At 39.8% G+C, this 20567-nt stretch overlaps 1 protein-coding gene across 2 annotated transcripts in view; it reads right to left on the bottom strand.

The window, feature by feature from the left end:
- Nucleotides 1–18560, bottom strand: part of RIMBP2 (RIMS binding protein 2) — a 104275-nt gene extending 85715 nt beyond the window's left edge. For both annotated transcript variants that reach the window (XM_068157418.1, XM_068157419.1), the window contains exon 1: nt 18423–18560. The gene's annotated coding sequence lies outside the window, so the exon portion shown is untranslated. The remainder of the gene's footprint in view (nt 1–18422) is intronic.
- Nucleotides 18561–20567: the final 2007 nt, after the last annotated feature.

Here is a 20567-nt window from a genome sequence, read left to right as displayed (position 1 = left end):
AGGAAAAGTTTCTTGGTTTAAGAACAGTCTACCTGACACTGTTGCCCTAGAGCAGTTACTTGCCAGCTAGAATCTTGTGAGCATTAAGTCTTTGATTCCAAGAGTTTCAGAGGACTGAATACCCAGTTTCTAAAATCTGAAAGACTGGTGAACAACCTAGCTGGCAACAGCATAGTTTGCCACCTCCTAATTTAAAGTACTCTCAGCAGCCCTGCAATGTGGGTTTCAAATACACTGCCAAGTCTCCAAACAGATAATGAATATAATTCCTGATATTTCAGCAATGGTCTGTTTATAACAGACAGATTTTAGCTCCACATATGTTTAATATTCTGTGAATTAATACAGAGAAAAAGATTCAGTGCTAAACACAATCCACATTTAAACTATGGTTTTCATAGGACTGGACACCAGTCCTGCTGAGGGGGTGGGAAAGGCAAAACAGAAGAAAACCCAAAAAACTTAATTTCCAATTAACTTCCATAAGTATTCAAGAAGAATCAAGGTGAAACCCAAGTGAAACTGCACAGATCAGTCTATGAAATGAAAACACAGACCAATAAAAGAAAGAAGGATGTCCCACTATCCAGTAAAAAGCAGAAGCCTCTGTGGAAAGCACAGCAAACTCCCAAAGTACCTTTGGCTGCTGCCTTGCTTAGGGGAAGAGGAGGAAATTTTCTCATGTCCATTATGTTGGTGTGTGTATGCACAACAGCTTCTGTCTCCTAGAATAAACTCCCCTGAGCAGACTCAAACACCTTGCTAGCCACTGGCAAGAGATGACCCTGCTTTATACATGGGTGAATTTTCCAAGGCAAAATGCTTTTTACTGCTTTTGAGGTGTTGCTGCACTCTCACTGAACACAGGCAAACTGTTAACAAGCATGTGGAAGAATACCTGTGAGTCTCCAGCTGGATCCTGCAGATTCAGAAATTCACTGCTGTTTACCAGGATTATCATTTGCTATGGCAGAAAAACGTCACCACAGATTAGAGGAGTAGTATTTACACTTTTAGTGACAACTCTTACTACATTGGACCAGACCTTTAAACATTGCAGAGTGTCATTTGTGTGTCTGTGTCACTACATGCGTACAATCTGCTCTTACAAGCCTAAGCAACACACTGTCATACATGAGTATGAAAGATATGATAAGCATCCAGCAAAAAAATTATTCTTTGAGTTTTTCCTGTTTATCACTACACACAGTAATGGTGGGAGTTCAACAGATGCCAACATAAAAAAGAAATAAGAAAAATATGTTCACAAAAGGTACAGAAGACAAAATGGAAATCATTCAGTACACTGCAGACTTTAGGCCACCAATTTGACAGGAATCCCTAACTCTCTTCCTCTGAATCTTACTCTCTCTCTCTCAATTTAAAAAATAGATAATACCTATGTAAAATTAAAGTAAGCTCTTTGCTTTAGTTCTCATTTATTTCAGAATCTACTAACACTATCTAACTGTAGAACAGAGGATCAGTGTATATCAACAACCCAAGGCAACAAAACTATGTTGTGCACACCTTAATTACAACAACCTGTGAAGAAGGTTAGGTTACAGTGATCTAAAATTCATTGTGCTTTAGTCAGTGGCTCTTCAAAAGAAGAAATAGCACAAGAGTAATAGAGGGACTTTTCTATTCTTCTGAAAAAGCTTATTACACATACTCAGTATATCTATGCTATACACTCACAGGCAGAAACATAGGCACAGAGTGGCTTTTGTTTTCAGCTGGGGGAGCTAAGAGAACAGGGCTTCTAAAAATAATTTGTTTTGTTCAGCAATAGCTTCCATCATTACCCTGCAGTCTGTAAGGCTCATTTTTCTCCACAGATCTCTGCATGTGTTCTAAAGGCTCAACACAGCCTCTGCTTTTTCAGCTTCTTAGGAACTAGAAAAGGCATTTGCATGGTAGGAGACATTAATGTAACTTGAACCAAACCTGCTTAAGAACTTTTATTGCCATATTCTAAAGACAATATTCGAAACAGGAATTGTGGGAGAAGAAAACAGGAAAGGAAAACATTAAAGCTGTTGTTCACAAGCAGAAATAACCAACTTACTATTATTCAGTGACTTGATGTTGGCAACTGAAAAAATATGAATGCTCTGTTTCTTCTAAAGTGCCACTTAGAGTGCAATCTAGTTATACATAGTAGTCATTCCTATCACATGTCTGTATCTTTCATTCCTTTGATGGGCTGAGACTATGAGCAAGTGTCCTATAGAGTGAACCATAATTGTCTTGCAGAAACCTGCTGGTACATTTGCTGTTGTGTGGAACACCCAACCCCTACCCCACAGCTTCTTTGTGATCATCTGAGTCACATTTGGATCAGACACTTGTAGAACTATGAAGCGTAGAGAAGGACAGAACTGATGGAAACCAGATGGAGAAATCAGCAACATGCCCCGAGGACTTCTAATGATTCACAGATCAAGTTAGCAACTTGGGCCTTCAAAAATTATAATAAACAAATTATTACAGGGCTTCTGTAGCTTCTTATTTCATTAGTATTTTAGAATTGTGGAGCTCCTTTTAAAAATAAATCTAATTGTTGTAGCAATTATCCATTAATATAGGGTTCCCAAAACCTCACGTGTGCTATTTGCAGTACAGAAGCAAAATTAAGCCCCTGAAACATATTTTCAGATAACTCAGACTATGTTTTTAAGTTATTATTCAAAAGAGTTATTTGGCAGTTGCCAAAGTGAAAATTCAAGAACTTCTGCTTTTATTGAAGTCATCATTATACTTTTATTTCATATCCACCACTGCACATCTATTACTCGTACTCATAAATCAGAAGTGTAAAAATCAAGACTTGCAAATGACATTTGGTACTGGAAAAAATTCACTCAACGCTGTCAACTTGAAATGACTAAACATTTTTTCTGGATTTATTTTTAGTTGTTAGCTCTATCAAACTCCTGACAAGAATTCATGGGGGTGGGAGGGGGCGGAAACAACCACACAAAACCGATTACTAAATCTGTGCTTTCTGTAAGAGAAACTGCAGTCCAAAAATATCTAGTATGCTAAAGCATAGATGACTTTCTTATGCACCAGATCAAAATCCTGAGTGGTTTTAAATGGTTAATAATGACTCTGAAGAAAAAGAACTTCACTCCCTCTAACAGCAGACAAAATACCACACCTAGCTAACACCCCATGGTGTTCGGCAACTTAAACCTTGTTTGACACAAAATTTTTACAGTGCCTTCCCAGCTATTCTTTTTAGCTTACTAAATATGGTTTTACATTTTCCCAGAGGCAGAGATTTCCCAATCCCACTTGAGAAGTTGTTTTAAACTTAATTATACAGTAATGTGCTAAAAATGCTGTTACATGGGAGTACTGCAGTCTTATTCATTTCATAGATAAGGACACAGGCCTATTTCAGGAAGACTATTTCCAGAATCTGAATAGTTGAGATCTTGTAAAGGGTATGTCCCAGCTCATCTGTCAATCTAATTTGGTTCGTGTTACAAGAAGATGTACTCACAAGGCTAGAATCCAAGAAACAGAACTGCAAATAAATTCCAAAATTAAATATAAAAAAGCCCACAAATGAAACAATCTCCCTTCCCCTAGCCCTGGTACTGCAGCAAAAGAGAGTGGAGTAGGGGAAACTCAGAGCAGTTTTCTGTATTGGTGATGCTCTGCAAAAGTAGTTTCCCCCACCTCAGTTATCTGCCAAGGAAAACCACACAAATGATCATTCACAGAAAATAACTTGCAAAGTCAAATGTTTGTTTCATCAAACTTGTTGGTTCTCTAAATTGTGATGTAAAAGTCCAGCTCTGAGGCTGGTAATGGTTTCAATGGAGACACAAATGCACAAAATTTACATGGCACACAGACATTGTAAAGACATGAAGAAAATCGGATTTCTTAACTCATTTCCATCATTTCCTTTCAGTAGAGCTAAGAGAACAGTTTTCTTTTTCAATTTAATGCTTAGTTGCATTGAAAATTATAAACTGTTTTAGTAACTGAATGAGATAAAGCTTCAATAGAATAAATATGTGCTTGGTTCAGAGGCTTGCAATAATTCAGAATCAACTTTTTCCTTCATATTAACTCTGTGTTTTCAAAATACTGCCCATACCAGTAGAGATCTTTGAGTCCTCTCCTGCCATCACAAAGACAGTACACACAAAGGTATGAGCCCAAAGGCCCTTCCCCGGTGTGTAACTTCCGATGCTAAGGACTCTGTAGGAGCAGTGGTCACAGAATAAACAATTCTCTACAGAAAATCAGAGCAAATGCTCTTTCTTTTCCAAGGAAGGAAGGGAATGAGGCATTTTGTTTTCTTATCTCTTTCTGCATTCTTTTAAAAAAAAATAAATATATATCTTCTTTGCTAGAAATGCAATATTTTCTTCTGAGCCCTGTAAAATTTGGTTACACTGTAGGCATTATGGTCACTACAGAAGACATAACACATTCAGGATAGACCTCTACATATATTCCTTTTATTTCACCTGTCAGTTGGAATCCTGTACATCTGGATTCTTGGAAAGAAACAGCTCCTTCAGAGTGGCCCACAGCATGGTGACTATGGGACTTTCCAGGAACCATAATTTATCATTTCAGTCCAAAACCTCAGCTGGATTCCCAAAGTAACAAGATAGCTTACTTAATTTCTACAAGACTTCTAGGAGGGCAGAAGGCTTTGTTTAATAATGCTTTGGCACTCCAGAAAATCTAAGAGGCGTCCATTATTCAGTCAGCTAGTCTATGAAAATTACATGACATTTAACACACTTTTTAATTGCTTTTAATTATTAACATTTACATTGCTCTTAAAATGACAAAGTGTCTCAGCTGGAGACATGGTTGAATTTTTAATAATGCTGGAAAGCAAAGCAGCAAATCTCAGCCTGTGGATTTTAAACACAGATGTATGTAAGGGTGTATGCATTTACAGGCATAATGTTATCTCTAGAAACACATCTCCTCTATAAAATATATAAACATCAAAACATATATGTTTTTATGCATGTATTCTTAATGAAACTTCATGATCATGTTGTTCAGAAGATAAAATATCAAGCTCAGAAGTCTATTGGACTCCACAGTCTTGAACAAAAGTGATTGTATAGAGTCCCGTATCTTTAGTTTGCGGAATTTTGTCAGGCAAAAGAATGGTGAGGCAACAGGAGATCATGGTACAAGAGGCTTGCTGACTACATATTTTATGGTTAAATGCAAAGCACTCATTACAAAAGTACCCTCACATGAAGTAAATTGTTTTACCCATGCACAAAGCCAGCTGTCAATAAATATCTCCATTGAAAAGCATTTCCCATAGCTGCAGCTGTGTTCTCTCCTTGTCTCTCTGTTTCTCTCTTAGGACTTTTCCTTAACTTGCATTTTATCAACTTTCCCACCTTCATGTGCCAAATGCTCAAATTAATTCTGCCCCTGTTCTGGATTTATAAACCTGAAAAAGCAGAGGTAGGTTAAGTACAGCACCGTTGGGTTTTACTGAACTATGTTGCGCTCTCTTATTTTTGACAGAAAAATGACATTTTCCTGGTGGTATCACTATCAGATATCTTCCATTTTATATGGCCTGCTCATTTCAGATAAGGTTTATAGATGTGTTTTTGCAAAGCAAGCCTTTTACCTTCAGAACTTTCCAACACCTGTTTTCAAAACCTTAGCTCTGTCTGCAGGGTTAAACATGAAGCAGTAAATGAGCCACAACACTGCTGAGGCTAATGTCATTAAGTTGCCAAGAGACACCTAGAATGTAGTTCGGATTGACTCATAGCTAAAGACAGCCAGCCAGCAATGCTGTTAAAATATCTCCACAAGCTTCCTGTTCCATCCTTTCTAGAAAATTATTCACCTAATTACAAAATAGTTGAAACAATTTTAAGAAGAGTACTAGAAAGCAATGAAGATAGTTCCCTCCAGTATGCAGATATGGACATGCTCAAGTACTCATACTCAATCCTTTCTCAAGGCACCCTTCTCCCCTAACATTCAAACCATCTTTTCTAAAGAATGTGTTACAATTTTGACTGCCTTCAAACTTCCCACGAGCCCTGGATGAGCCTCAATCCTTGGAGAGGAATCTTATGAGAATGTATATGAAAGCCAGACTCCCCGTGGAAGACGCAAACCTGTGGGGAGAGCTGGAAGTATCCCTGAAGTCTTAAGATACTGGAAACTACAGTAGGCAAATAATACAGATAAACTTGCCTCTCTCTTACACAGGAATTGGAAAACATCTTTCCTTAACAAAGGAGTAAATCGCACCACTGTCCAGTTTTCAGGACTTCAAAGAAAGGGAAGAACTATGCAAGCAAAGTAGGAAAAATGAGTTTGTTTCAGAGAAATAGAAAAAGCATAAAGACAACACAATGCTTGAAAACACGGTTCTAGTTTCCTTCTGATGCTCAGGAATAAAATACATTTTGCTTCAAATCCAAACAATAAAAAAACCTCTTATGTGACAAATAATGCACAACTCAGTGCGCACCAGAGATGATCAACCTGCTAAAATTACCTCCTGAAGTTGTAAAGGTGGGTCATAAGGGATTAATTACATAACTGAGAAATGCTCAGAATACATCTTGCCATTATTGTTACTATTCCTATATTTGGAAGCTTTTTAACTTTTTGACACTGACTTCAGATCAAAGTAATTCCAGACTTGCAAACTAGCCAACATTACTTCCAGACAGAAGTAAGAACAGATATTCTCATGAATATATTTTTGTCAGCTTTCTTTGTCTTGTCACTTACTCCCCACTTTATAGCCTTGGTTTGCATTACAGAATCTGACAGAAGCAGGTCTTATTCCACTAAACCAAATTACAGGTATTAATTAATGGCTCTCGCTTGTTTGCCAGCTTCTGCAAGCAGAAGGATAGATAAAAATGTATTTACAGCAGAATTTAATTACCCATTTTCAAGCCACTGGCCTCCTGGCAAAAGTCGTCCAATGTAGTGCAAAATAGGCCTTGGATTAAGAATTAATTTACTGTCAGCAATGATCTGCAATTTAATGGCTTAATCAAGTTTGAGATGAAATTGTTAGGGAGCTCTGGAGCCTAATATTGCCCCAGAGCCTGCTGCATCCAAAGACAGGTTTCAGAGATCCATAATGTAATCTTCACCCAGCAAATCCAAGATCTCTCTTGTATAATCAGGAACTGCCTCTAGCAAGCTTACTGCTCGCATTACAAAGTGGCTCATGGGTTTGAAGTTCAGTGCATACATTTGACTCTTTCCTCCTCTTCCAGCTATATGTCCCAAAGTAACTGTACTTGCATAAATACCAAGATTAGCATGCACATACAGGCCAGCATATGACTAACATTCTCTCTTGTCTTTTCAAACCATAATGCAAATATAGAAAACTATTAATAAGAAGACAAAAGGTTTTAACACAAAAATGCTTCGTTTAGCTCTATTCAGAATTTTCCCTACAGTGGGCACAATGATTACACAACTCTTCCTATAGGAGCACGGTTGAAGATGGAAATAAAAGATTAAGACTGAAAATCACAGTTGAGATAAAATTATCCATGAACTGAGCCTTTTGTTTGTTAACATTTTGAGATTTAATAGGTCTTGATTATCTTTACAAATGAAATCAATCCACGTTTTCTGCTAGAGGCCAACTGACAGAATAATAAAAGTCTAATGGCCTAAATATAAAATGTTACACCAGAAACAGAGGGATAAAAACAAATCTCTCAAGCTTTCAAGACCAGATTTTAATGACCTGAGAGCATCCAACCTTTCAAAAACTATGAATAAGCTTCTCACATAGGGTGTTTAGCTGGGCTTGAATATTCCAAACTCCCTGCAAACTATCATCGGTTGTCAAAATATTCTGGGGGAATCTCCTAGAAGTGCCTTGAACACCACAGCATCGCAGCAGCTTACCTATTTCACTATTGCCTTGCTAAGATTATGAATCATCCTTATGTCTTCTGTCACCCATCTATATTGACATCACATCTGACACAATGATGCTAGGTATGGAGGATTGGATGGATTTTGATTTTTTCTTTCTTCTCCTTTTTTTCCATTTTTTTCTCCTCTTTTTTTTTTCCCTTTTTCTCCCCCTTTTATGTTTTTCCCTTTTTTAAAGACAACCTCAAAGTTTCTCCCCTGATTTATTCAGAATAAAACACAATACCTCTAAAGAAGCACTGCATCACCACGTGAAACACATTTTACGCTCCCCCAAATAAAGTGACACCATGCTGGATTTCCTCCCAACATGAGAGAGTGGCAGGCATAATATTTTGCTTTGTAAATACAGACCAGAATTTTCTTTCTGTGCAATCATCTTCCAATGTACACACCCAATTCCTTTCCAACAGCTGCAGAGGGCTAGCTGCTAAGAGCAGGCAACAGCACAGGCCACCCCCATCTCAAGTGGGAAGCTAGGCTGCAAACCACCAAAATGCCAAAGGCACAAAATAGCTTGCTTGTCCCAATTTCTTCATGGTATTTCGGTGTACTTAAAAAACCCAACAACAACAACACATAACTCATTAGTTATAACCTTTCAAAAGTGTTTTCCTCTCCCTCAAACTGTTAAAATTTAGCAGAACCGCAGCCAAAGTTCTAATAAAACTATTTTTAGCCTTTGTCACGCAGAGAACATCATGAAGAGTCTCATCTTTCTGTTAATGCAAATGTACTTAAGCAGTCAGTGCAGGAAACTTTAAAATATGCTAATCACTTTCCCTTCAGAATCCCAGCCTCTAATGTCTTGGCTGATGTGTACATCTCACAAACAGGCTAAGTAAAGCGAATACCAACACTTGAAGTGTCGATAGGTATTCACAACTCCACAAAGTGACAGCCATATGTATATTTCATTGCCACATTTTTTTCCATTTCCACATTCATCATCCTTTTAAATATATAATGTTCTTATTTCTGGTGCCTGAGACGAACTACCACAGCGTGTTATAAATGGAAATGCTTTTGATAATCACATGCACTGTTTTTCTATTTAAAGTGATTTGGTGCTGATGAAAGGGCCCAGATTGATGGCCTTGCAGATTGGAGTTCCCTCTTAATCCAGAAAGAAAACAAGGCAATCTTGGGGTAGTAGCTGGGCCAGCTTTCCTCCAGTACAACTCCAGTTAAATCCATGTGAGAAAGAGAAAACAAACAAACAAACAAACATATCACTTCTCTAAGTCGCCGCCTGACTCTGCCTGCTCATATCCTTGGCTGTGCTTCTTATTTTTACCAGCAGAGAAAGCAATCAAAGCAATCAGTGCAATTCTGGGATTGGACTGCTGCCCACGAGCTGTTTTGCAGCATACATTTAAATCCAGCACCAAACATTGCTCTTAGGACAGCACATGCATCTTCAGTGTGTACTGAAAAGACTACATGAATTTTATCTAACAGAGCATCGGTGTAAAGTTACCAAGTCTTACTTGGCGTCTTCTGAAAGCCAGTGGCACTCATCTCCTGGGCACCTCAACAGGGATAAGGGGTATTTTCTTCAGTGGTTTGCTATGATAAGGACACATCTACCCAAGAGAACTTTGTCACTATTCTTTGTGAAAATGGATCTATATTTTAGTAGCAATGTGGCCAAAAATTGGAAAGTATGATTCTGGAGAAAGACAAGACCTAGACATTTAGACATTGACCCAAGCCACCTGTTAGCTCCTAATCTTATAAAACCAAACCAGAAATTTAAAGAGCAAAGACCCTTTGTTAATGACACACAAATGTGTCAGCAATTAGGGGGGAAAAGCTCTAGCACAGAAATAAACAAATAAAAATATAGGATTTTAAAACACCAAAAGTAGCTCAGCCAGAATACTTTTGAGCTACAAGGCTTAGTCATAAGGCCACAGCAACAAAAGAGAGTGATGTGGCCAGAAAGAGTTTCACTCTGTAACCATAGCTGTGAGCCTAACGGCTTCCTCAGGCACTCTCCTGCTCCATTCAAGTGAAATCCTGTCTGCCCACAGGGAACTAGGGAGCTATTAGTAAAGAGATAATGGGTCAGCTCCTTCTTAGTAGATATTCAGTTATACAGCTGGTTTCTTATCTTAATAAAATTTCCTAAATATTAGCCTTGGATTTTGGGAAAAGATGAAATCCCATTGAAATGAATTCTCTGGTCTTCTTCGGAAGCATTGGCTCTGCTTAGAATTGCATTTTGCCTTCTGCTACCTGAAGTTACATAGCTGTTAGAGTGCATTTCAATTGTTTACATTCTTTTACATTCTCTTTTGCTGCAGGTGAGGATGCCTATGCCATTTGGGTTTTGGCTTTTCAACTGCTAGGCACGACGTGCAAATCTTCATGGCAACTACAGAAAATAGGCCATCTACTGCTAAAGAAGGAACCAGCAAGGTTTGAAAATACAATCATGCACGGTCTTAACATAGCATGTTTTGCTTTCAATCACATTCTGTTAACGTTTCACATTTTATAAATGCTAAAAAAAAAACACCACACACAGAGGTAAATCATATTTGCCTTCCTGACATGAGCAGTCTCAATTACGTCTTTGAGACCAAGCCAAGATACTTTCGGCGCTATATAAGCATATTTTTAAAGTGTGTTGCTAATTATTTTTATAGCTCATTATCTCCTTGCTATGCTGAGCACGACTCATTTCCCTCATCCACCCACTGCCTCTCAGGTAGCGATGAACTAATGGTTGAATGTGTCTGAAACTATTACTTTTTCTTTTTTTTTTTTTTCCTTAAGAAGGAAAAAAAAATTAACCACTTCAGAGGAACGTTCAGTGAAATCCAAACATGAGACCTCACTGTCATTAGATTTGAGAAGCAAGGCACTTACACTGCAACTTTCCCCTAAATATATAGGGAGGTTGTAGCCAGGTGGGGGTTGGTCTCTTCTCCCAGGCAACCAGCACCAGAACAAGAGGACACAGTCCCAAGCTGTGCCAGGGGAAGTTGAGGCTTGATCTTAGAAAGAAGTTCATCACAGCAAGAGAGATTGCCCTTTGGAATGGTCTGCTCAGGGAGGTGGTGGGGTTGACATCCCTGGAGGTGTTTAAGAAAAGCCTGGATAAGGCACTTAGTGCCATGGTCTGGTTGATTAGTTAGAGTTGGGTGATAGGTTAAACTTGATGATCTTGGAGGACTCTTCCAACCTGGTTGATTCTGAGAACCATGAGGATGCATGGGTCTTGAGCTTGGTGGAAGTGGTGCTTGATTATTGACCAGCTCTCTTGGATCCCTCTACCAGAAGGAGTTGTTGGCCAATGGGATGTGCTGCCCACGGAGGTGGTAGAGTCACCGTCCCTGGAGGTGTTCAAGAGGGGACTGGATGTGGCATTTGAAGCCATGGCTAAGTTAGTCATGAGGTGTTGGGTGACAGGTTGGACTTGATGATCTCTGAGGTCTTTTCCAACCTTATTGATTCTGTGATTCTTCTGTGATATAAAATCAGCTACTGAGAGCAATGCAAGTACCTTAGACAGCTGTGTGCATAAGGAAAGAGTATGAAAGAACATACCAAGTGATGAGTGCTTCAAAACTGTTTGTTTTAGCCAATGAAGTTAATTTAGCTCTACAAGTCTTTTTAAAAAGCCACAGAAAGACCCCAAAAGATGTTTCAGCATGCTCTGAGGAGAAAAAAACCCTATCCCTTTATGTAAGGGCATGCTGCCTAATGCTTCTGAGTCTGCAGTCCAGCATATACCTGGTTTCATATCACCTGAATACTTTGCTTCCAACCAATTTCATGGACAACAAGCCTTGCAAATGAAGCTACTGCAAAATTCTGTAGTCTGATTCATTAGGACAAAAGTTAATTAAATCATGTTCTCTCCTCAGACATACTATTTTGTCTTAAAGATGGTTAAACAAGAGGCAAATGTAATAAGGACAGGGAAAAGTGTAAACAAAAAAATTAATCTTATAATGTGCCTCAGACAAATGAAGTAATGAATCACCTTGCTCCATACGCCTTTCGCCTTGCTGTAAGTGATAATGCATTGAGATTCTGTAGCTTTCTTGTCTGATACAAGCACTACATTTGCTGAGGCAATTCATAAGGAAACAGACTGTGACAACAAACAGTACATTTAGGAGAATGATAATATATATACTTAGGCTTGTGCAGATGATGCCCTTTCAGGGAGCAATGAGCAGAACACTGGGTAGTGAGGTTTATGAAAATATAGCCTACATCCATAAACACAGAAATCAAGATTAAAAAATAAATAGCTAGACACTGTCTCCTAAGCAGCATCCTAACTCACATTCCAGGCTAAGAATATCATTGTTTTAGGGGAGGTGGAACCTCTGAAGGTTTGCACCACTGGCTGCTTGTTGAGTGGATGCTTTTAGATGACAAGAATACAAAATGCAAAAAGAAAAACCGTGCTCTGCAAGCACTACCTGGGAATGAGAAAATCTGCATTCAGTTCCTGAATCTATCTTTGACTTTCTTTAGAGTTTAATTGGCTCATTTATTCTCTTTCATAGTTTCATAGTTTCATAGTTTCATAGTTTCATTCAGGGTTGGAAGGGACCGCAAGGATCATCTAGTTCCAACCCCCCTGCCATGGGCAGGGACACCCCACACTAGATCAGGCTGGACAGAGCCTCATCCAGCCTGCTCTTAAACACCCCCAGGGACGGGGCCTCGACCACCTCCCTGGACAACCCATTCCAGGGTTTCACCACTCTCACGGTGAAGAACCTCCTCCTCACATCCAGCCTGAATCTCCCCACCTCCAGCTTCATTCCATTCCCCCTAGTCCTATCACTACCTGAGATCCTGAGAAGTCCTTCCCCAGCCTTCCTGTAGGCCCCCTTCAGATACTGGAAGGCCACAATTAGGTCACCTCGGAGCCTTCTCTTCTGCAGACTGTACAGCCCCAACTCCTTCAGTCTGTCCTCATAGGAGAGGTGCTCCAGCCCTCTGATCATCCTCGTGGCCCTTCTCTGGACACCTTCCAGCACCTCCACATCCCTCTTGTAATAGGGGCTCCAGAACTGGACACAGTACTCCAGGTGGGGTCTCACCAGGGCTGAGTAGAGGGGGAGGATCACCTCCCTTGACCTGCTAGCCACACTTCTCCTGATGCAGCCCAGGATCTGATTGGCTTTGCGGGCTGCAAGTGCACACTGAGAGCTCATGTTGAGCTTTTTGTCCACCAGCACCCCCAAGTCTCTCTCCTCAGGGCTATCCTCCAGCCAGTCACTGCCCAGCCTGTATTTGTGCCTGGGATTGCCTCGACCCAGATGCAGGACCCTGCACTTGCTCTTATTGAACTTCATGAGGTTGGCCTGTGCCCACCTCTCCAGCCTGTCAAGGTCCCTCTGGATGGCCTCCCTTCCCTCCAGCGTGTCTGCTGCACCACACAGCTTGGTGTCATCAGCAAACTTGCTGAGGGTGCACTCAATGCCACTGTCCATGTCCCCCACAAAGATGTTGAATAAGACAGGTCCCAGGACTGATCCCTGAGGGACTCCACTTGTCACTGGCCTCCACTGGGACATGGAGCCATTGACAGCCACTCTTTGGGTGCGGCCATCAAGCCAGTTCCTTATCCATCTAGTGGTCCACCAATCAAACCCATGTGTCACCAGTTTGGACACCAGGATGTGGTGTGGGACAGTGTCAAAGGCTTTGCTCAGGTCCAGGTAAACGACATCAGTTGCTTGCCCCTCATCTATTAATTTTGTCACCTGCTCATAGAAGGCCACCAGGTTGGTCAGGCAGGATTTGCCCTTGGCAAAGCCATGCTGACTGTTCCCAATCACCTCTTCACTATTCTTTCTTATAGAGGAACAAAGATAAGAATGTTTCATTGCTCCTGTCTGTTTAGACTGGATTGACTGCTCAGTTTATCTCAGCTTATATCCATAATTTTGGAATGTCTTCTAAATCTGCAGTCATGAAACCCTGAAGTCTTGGTTTTAATATAAGAATGTGCACAGTTTGAATATATCATACAGTAAAGGTTATCAGAAGGACTTAAAGTGAATTTCTTAATCCAGGAGGATTAATGGATATATTCTGGAGAGAAATTTCACCTGAAGAGCTGTAACAGTTGAAAAATAGGTAGCTTTTTTTTTTCCAGAATCATAACAAGGCAGCACTGCATCTAGCACAGGCAAAACTGCCTGGTTTCTGCTAAAGGCTTTACTCACCTTTGCTCTTTTGAATATCTGAGCATGCCTCATCCCTTCAGAGCTCCCTTAACAGCCACCACCATGCATTTAAACCACCCAGTCCCAGGCAGCAACACTGCTTGAGAGTTCCTGCTCCTAGCTGGTGCCCCTCCTTGACCTATCCTGACTATGGCTCCGATCAGTCCACCAAGAGGAAAAAAAGATGGAAAGAATGTTACAAGAGTGTTTTTATTAAAAGGTCAAATTTGAGTCAACAATCTTTTTAAACTGCAAGGGTAAAAATATTATGTTCTAGGAAAGAAAGAAAAAAGGTCAGCCGGCTTTCATGGCTACTAATTTAATCCAATCTTATACTGAACATATCTCATTGTCTGGGCCTTTAAATATCTTTTACTGATTTCACTCATTCAGGAATTTAACAACCTGCTGGAAGTCTGATTAGAAAGTTTAAAAAAAAAAAAGGGGGGAGGGTGGTGTTTTAAAACCACATTAAGTTCTATTTTGGATGGAAATTCTCCTCACAGCCTGCAGATAAGAAAGGCACCGTATCAACAAAATCAAAATTGAATTCTACATTTGCACAAGCAACAGTTAATGGAGAAAATATCATTAGAAATGGAAGGTTATATAAGTCACTGCACTGATATGGAATGATAAAGGGAAATTAAACTATTAAAATACCTCATTTGCACTCAGCTCCATAATGGCAAAAAGGCTCAAAAGAGACCCCAAATGATAAAAATGCAAATACATTATGACTGAATATATTTCAGCATTTATCAAAATCCAGATACTGGCTTTGGCCATGGATATTGTTGCTTTCATTGCTAAAATTCTCAGCCATGTACAGAGCACAGGAAAGACAGGTAACCATAAGGAGCTCCTTTGTAGAGCCGGCTACCCAGGCTAAACATCACTGCGTTATAATCAGAAATGCTCCTATATTTATTATACTAATATCCAGCCTCATTGCTCTGACATTATTTAGAGACTGCAAAACACCTGTGAATAGGAAGCAATACTCAAAATATGTATAAATTAAAATACATATTTTTTTCTTTCAGCCCAGTTCTTGCCTATTATTGTGAACATCTGGTGCTCTGACCACAGCAAACAATGAATCCGAGTCAATATGTTTGGGAAGAATGAGAATCCAGCTTTGCACAGTGGCAAAAAAAAAACCATGAAAGCAAGCATAAATGGAGGACAGTGTTTGTTTTAGAGATAACTATGTATCACAAAAGACTAAAGCAATAATAGTTTTTCCATCATGAACGTGTGATAGAGGGTTATGTCTCAGCAAACTGCTGTTGTTATAGAAACTCTGCTGACATGTTGCTACTATGGTGAACATGGCACTGTGCTTGCACTAATGTCCTTTTTATCAACCTCAGTTCAAAATTCAGAGCACTTTAATTTACAATCAGGGAGCTGCACGTCATCCAGTGCAGCTGCAGGCAGTGTCAAATGCTGCTGTTGCCTGGTAACTAACAGGTAACTGGTGCAAGTCTGTTATATTTATGTACCCAGAAAGCTAATGACAGAAGACGAAGGGAACATTCATCTGTAGATAAAAATTTGGTCTCTGTTTACTACCACACAGGATTTTCCTCTTGCAGTAAAACCACTGCTGTAACACAAGTACCAGAATGAAAAATTGCACTTATTTCTTCTGATTGTCAGTGTAAATTGTTAAAAGTTATTGTTAATGACACAGCACTAATTCAGAAAGGAGAGAACAGTAATATGAAATTTAGCCCCAAAGTACTATAACTACAGGAATTTTTAATCCTGACATCAGAGTATCTTGTTCTCAATGACCACACTATAACACTATGCAAACAACATTGGTTTAAGGAGAAGCTGGTTTGGGGGTCCAAAGCTTACCTTTATCTGGAGGGCTGCTACTGCCCAACAATCATTTAGAATAGAATAGAATAGAATAGAATAGAATAGAATAGAATAGAATAGAATAGAATAGAATAGAATAGAATAGAATAGAATAGAATAGAATAGAATAGAATAGAATAGAATAGACCAGACCAGGTTGGAAGAGACCTTCAAGATCATTGCATCCAACCTATCACCCAACACCACCTAATCAACTAACCCATGTAACCAAGCAGCCTGTCAAGTCTCCTCCTGAACACCTCCAGTGACGGTGACTCCAGCACCTCCCCGGGCAGTCCATTCCAATGGGCAATCACTCTCTCTGTGTAAAACTTCCTCCTGACCTCCAGCCTGAACTTCCCCTGGCGCAGCCTGAGACTGTGTCCTCTTGTTCTGGTGCTGGCTGCCTGGGAGAAGAGACCAACCTCTGCCTGTTTACAACCCCCCTTCAGGTAGTTGTAGAGAGCAATAAGGTCACCCTTGAGTCTTCTCCTCTCCAGGCTAAGCAGCCCCAGCTCCCTCAGTCTCTCCTCATAGGGCTTGTGTTCCAAACCCCTCACTAACTTCGTTGCCCTTCTCTGCACTCATTCCAGCAAGTCAACATCCTTCCTAAACTGAGGGGCCCAGAACTGGACACAGTACTCGAGGTGTGGCCTAACCAGTGCAGTGTACAGGGGCAGAATGACCTCCCTGCTCCTGCTGGCCACACTGTTCTTAATGCAGGCCAGGATGCCATTGGCCCTCCTGGCCACCTGGGCACACTGCAGGCTCATGTTCATCCTACCATCAACCAGCACCCCCAGGTCCCTCTCTGCCTGGCTGCTCTCCAGCCACTCTGACCCCAGCCTGTAGCACTGCATGGGGTTGTTGTGGCCAATGTGCAGAACCCGGCACTTGGATGTGTTAAATCTCATGCCGTGTTTCTTGTGTTCCCCTGAAACGCTGACAAACTGAGCAATGGATGACAAGATACAGCCTGCCCTGGACTGAAACGAGTTGCTGCCAATAATCATCAATTCTTTATTCAATCTCAGACCCTAAAGCTTGTTTTGTGACTCAACTTTATGCTTCTTGAAAGCACGAATTATTTGGTGAATGAAACTAACAACAAAATTCCTACTGAGTTTAATACCATCCCATTTTGCCTCAAGTTAGTCTTTTGCAAGGACGCCGGCTCTGGGTCTACAAAGAACTACCTAACTTCTCAAATGCTTTCTCTTCTGTTGAAGGAATTCCTGCACACACATTGGAAGACCAACTTGACTTTTTTTTTTTAACCAAACCTTAATATTCAGTTCACATCACAGCTATGTAATTATTCTTTCCAGAAGCAGAGATGCAAAGAAGGCATTAGCAGCTGTTCAAAATATCACATTTATGCACTTTTCTCTTGTCATATTAAATATAATTACTTCTGATGCAATCAAACCCATATCCTTCAAATGGATAAATCCAGCACCAAATTTAGAACCTCAAGCTTCAAATATCAGGCTCTTAAAGAAAAGCTTTAAGCCTTTACTTTCAGTTCAACTCAATACAAGAATAGTGAGAACATTAGATTGAAAAATGGTATCTTTATATGAATTTTCTTTAAATTATTCTGTTAGTTATTAGTTAAATTGTGCTTTGAAGATCAAAGGTGATATTTGAGCTACATCTTATAACTGTCACCAAGAAATGTGGATCAAGTAAGTGACCAACATATATGCTCCTCAGAACTCATTATCTTCAGAAAATATATCACAGTGTCTTATTTTTCATAACACTTGCCAGTCCTGAAGGAGCTAAAGGACTCAGAGTATGCACATATTCTTCACACAAGTATGGGGACACATGCTTTTAGGCTGGCACAAGAGCTCATTTTTAAAATGACAGCACATCCTGTAGCAGCAAATATACCAACATGCAGCTCTGGGTATTGGATTTGCTCTTGATTTTAAATGCAGGCCCCGTCCCCTGGGGGTGTTTAAGCCCAGGCTGGATGAGGCTCTGTCCAGCCTGATCTAGTGTGGGGTGTCCCTGCCCATGGCAGGGGGGTTGGAACTAGATGATCCTTGTGGTCCCTTCCAACCCTGAATGAAACTATGAAACTATGAAACTTCAGTTCTGCTTAGATTATGTTCCAAGTATGTATGTGTATTATTGAAATGTTACTACCACTTTATAACAGCCTAGGAAATCAGTACAAAATCTTTGTCTGTAAGATTTAGGAAGTAAACCCTCCTTCTCCCAAATCCCCATCCTCTCCCCCAAGAAACCCCAGTACTCTGATGTTAGTACACATGCAAACAATAAAACCCAACCAATCAAAAGATGCAGCACAGACTGTAATATTGAATTTGTCTTTAAATTCACCAATTGCCATAAAATAGTAAAAACAAAACTAGGACTTACTAAAAACTGCCTATGATAATGCTCTTGATTTAAGGTGGTGACATCAGACTTGGAAATCTGGGTCTCTTCTAAAAACTGGGTCTGATCAAATATTTTCTGTGATGTTGCAGGCTGCAGACATGATGGATCATTTCCAAACTGTAGAAAAAACATCAAACAAGTGACCAGTCTGTCAAAACTGCATTTGTACTAGCTGACTAGCACTTACTCTTCCTACAACACAGAATGTTTTATTATCAGGTTTTTCATGGCATGTGTCCATAAAAGCTGCTTCAAAATGATAATATACATTATGTACAATAGGAGTCAATCTACATTAACACATTCAGTCTTGATGAATAAATATTTTGTCAGGGCAGGCAATAAGACTGAAGTCTAACATAACATTCCAAAATAAGACCTTAACTAGTGTGGTCACTGGTCCCCTGCAGTTAACCAGTTTCAGAAGGTAAAAGGAAAAAAAGTTGGTTTCAGTATTTTTTTCCATAAAATGCAGGGACACAGAACTAAGCAGAAAAATTCTGACTAAAATTTAGCATTAGAGTCTGGAAGCTTGTCAGAATGCCTCTTTATACTAACAAAAATGTTCCAACAAAGCTTACACAAAGTACCGTTAGAAATCCTGGAGGTTCTTTGTTAGCTCACCCACACAGCTCACAGTGCTCCATAGCTTAAAACTGAACATTAGTTTCTAGTATTCTACTCTTTCTTTTCTTTTTATTGGCTGGAGTCAGCAACATCAATATACTCAAATTCCTTGTTCCAATATGCTACATTTTCATGTAATTATAATTTGAAAAGTGCATGTTTCTGAGGAACCTTAAAAGATCCTGAATTTGGAATAGTTCAAAACTACTTAACCCTTTGCTTAGCGTTTTCTCTTCTGGCCAACAATCAAACACCACCTGCAAAATGATGCTGTAGGGACCATCAGTTATGAAGACGTGCACAATCCAAAGTTACAGAAGCCAACAGAAAAGTTCCCACTAATACTGGCAAAGTAAACAGCACTTAGATCTTGTCTGGTCTGCATCCTGTTAAAAACTATCAAGGTATCAGTTCTAACCTCTGTTCAGCCAACATTTCCACCTTTCATCCCTCAAAAGCACTATTTTCATATTAGCATCTCTGTGCCTCCTCCCAGTGCTCAAGAAAAGCTTCCCTAATGTGCATTTGTCAAAGGTATCTAACTGTCCTTAAAATTCACAGCTGCGTCAGTACCTATGAAAATTAAGTAACACTAAGCCAGGTGACACACCAAGGTTACTCTCATCCCCATCAGTCATGATCCATGACTTCCTCCCACTCCCTTCTTCTTTCTTATTAATCTTATATCACCTGCTAAACTGGGAAACTATCAGAGATAACACCCTTGTTAGGTGTCTGTAGCACAACACTCTTTTCAGTGTGAATTTCTGTTCAAACCCATAATATAACAACAGAGAAGAGCTGACATTTATTGGCCTCAGCAGATGATAAGCATGAATATGTTCAAGCAAAGACTTTAAAAATCATCTTTGTCACTAAAATGGAATTCTAAAAATAACTTTGGATAGTGCCTCTCCACACACACACAATGGCGAGGCATATGAATTACATCCTATAGGCACAAGCTAAATATCAGAGGTTATTGTCTAACAGATTGTTCAGAGTTAATGATAGATACTTCCACTCATCCCCCCACGTTTGCATCTATTTTTAAGTGTCTTTACTTACATAATGTTTGATGTCTTCATCAGCACCAGCCTAATTCTGATGGCAACATCAAGGCTGTACTTGTAGGACAAGGGAAATCACACTGAAAACATGCATCCTTACATTTCTGGTAGGCTTAGGCCTGGAAGCACAGGATCTTTTATTTATTCATCACTTTCCTGAGAAGAACTAGTGGTTGCTTTGTGTCAGATGAATAGGATCGTAATTCAATCTTCAGTGGAACCTGTTTATCTGAATGACTCATTAAGGCACAAGCTGACTGCTAAAGAACTCTGTTTCATAATAACAGAGCCTTTTGTTAGGGGAAGATAAGTTTTGTGAAGACACTTTATGCAGTGTGAGTTTATCCAAGTTTGTTGTGGAGAAATAGCCTTCGTTCTTAAAAGATAAATTCAGTGAAGCACATTCACATCCGTGACAGTGACATTT

This window comes from Melanerpes formicivorus, unplaced genomic scaffold (assembly GCF_026170545.1).
Source record: "Melanerpes formicivorus ecotype bairdi unplaced genomic scaffold, bMelFor1.0.p_v2 SCAF_36, whole genome shotgun sequence".
Classification (NCBI taxonomy): Eukaryota; Metazoa; Chordata; class Aves; order Piciformes; family Picidae; genus Melanerpes; species Melanerpes formicivorus.
The sequence above is the reverse complement of the archived record's forward strand: the minus strand, read 5'-3'. Positions and strand labels throughout refer to the sequence as shown.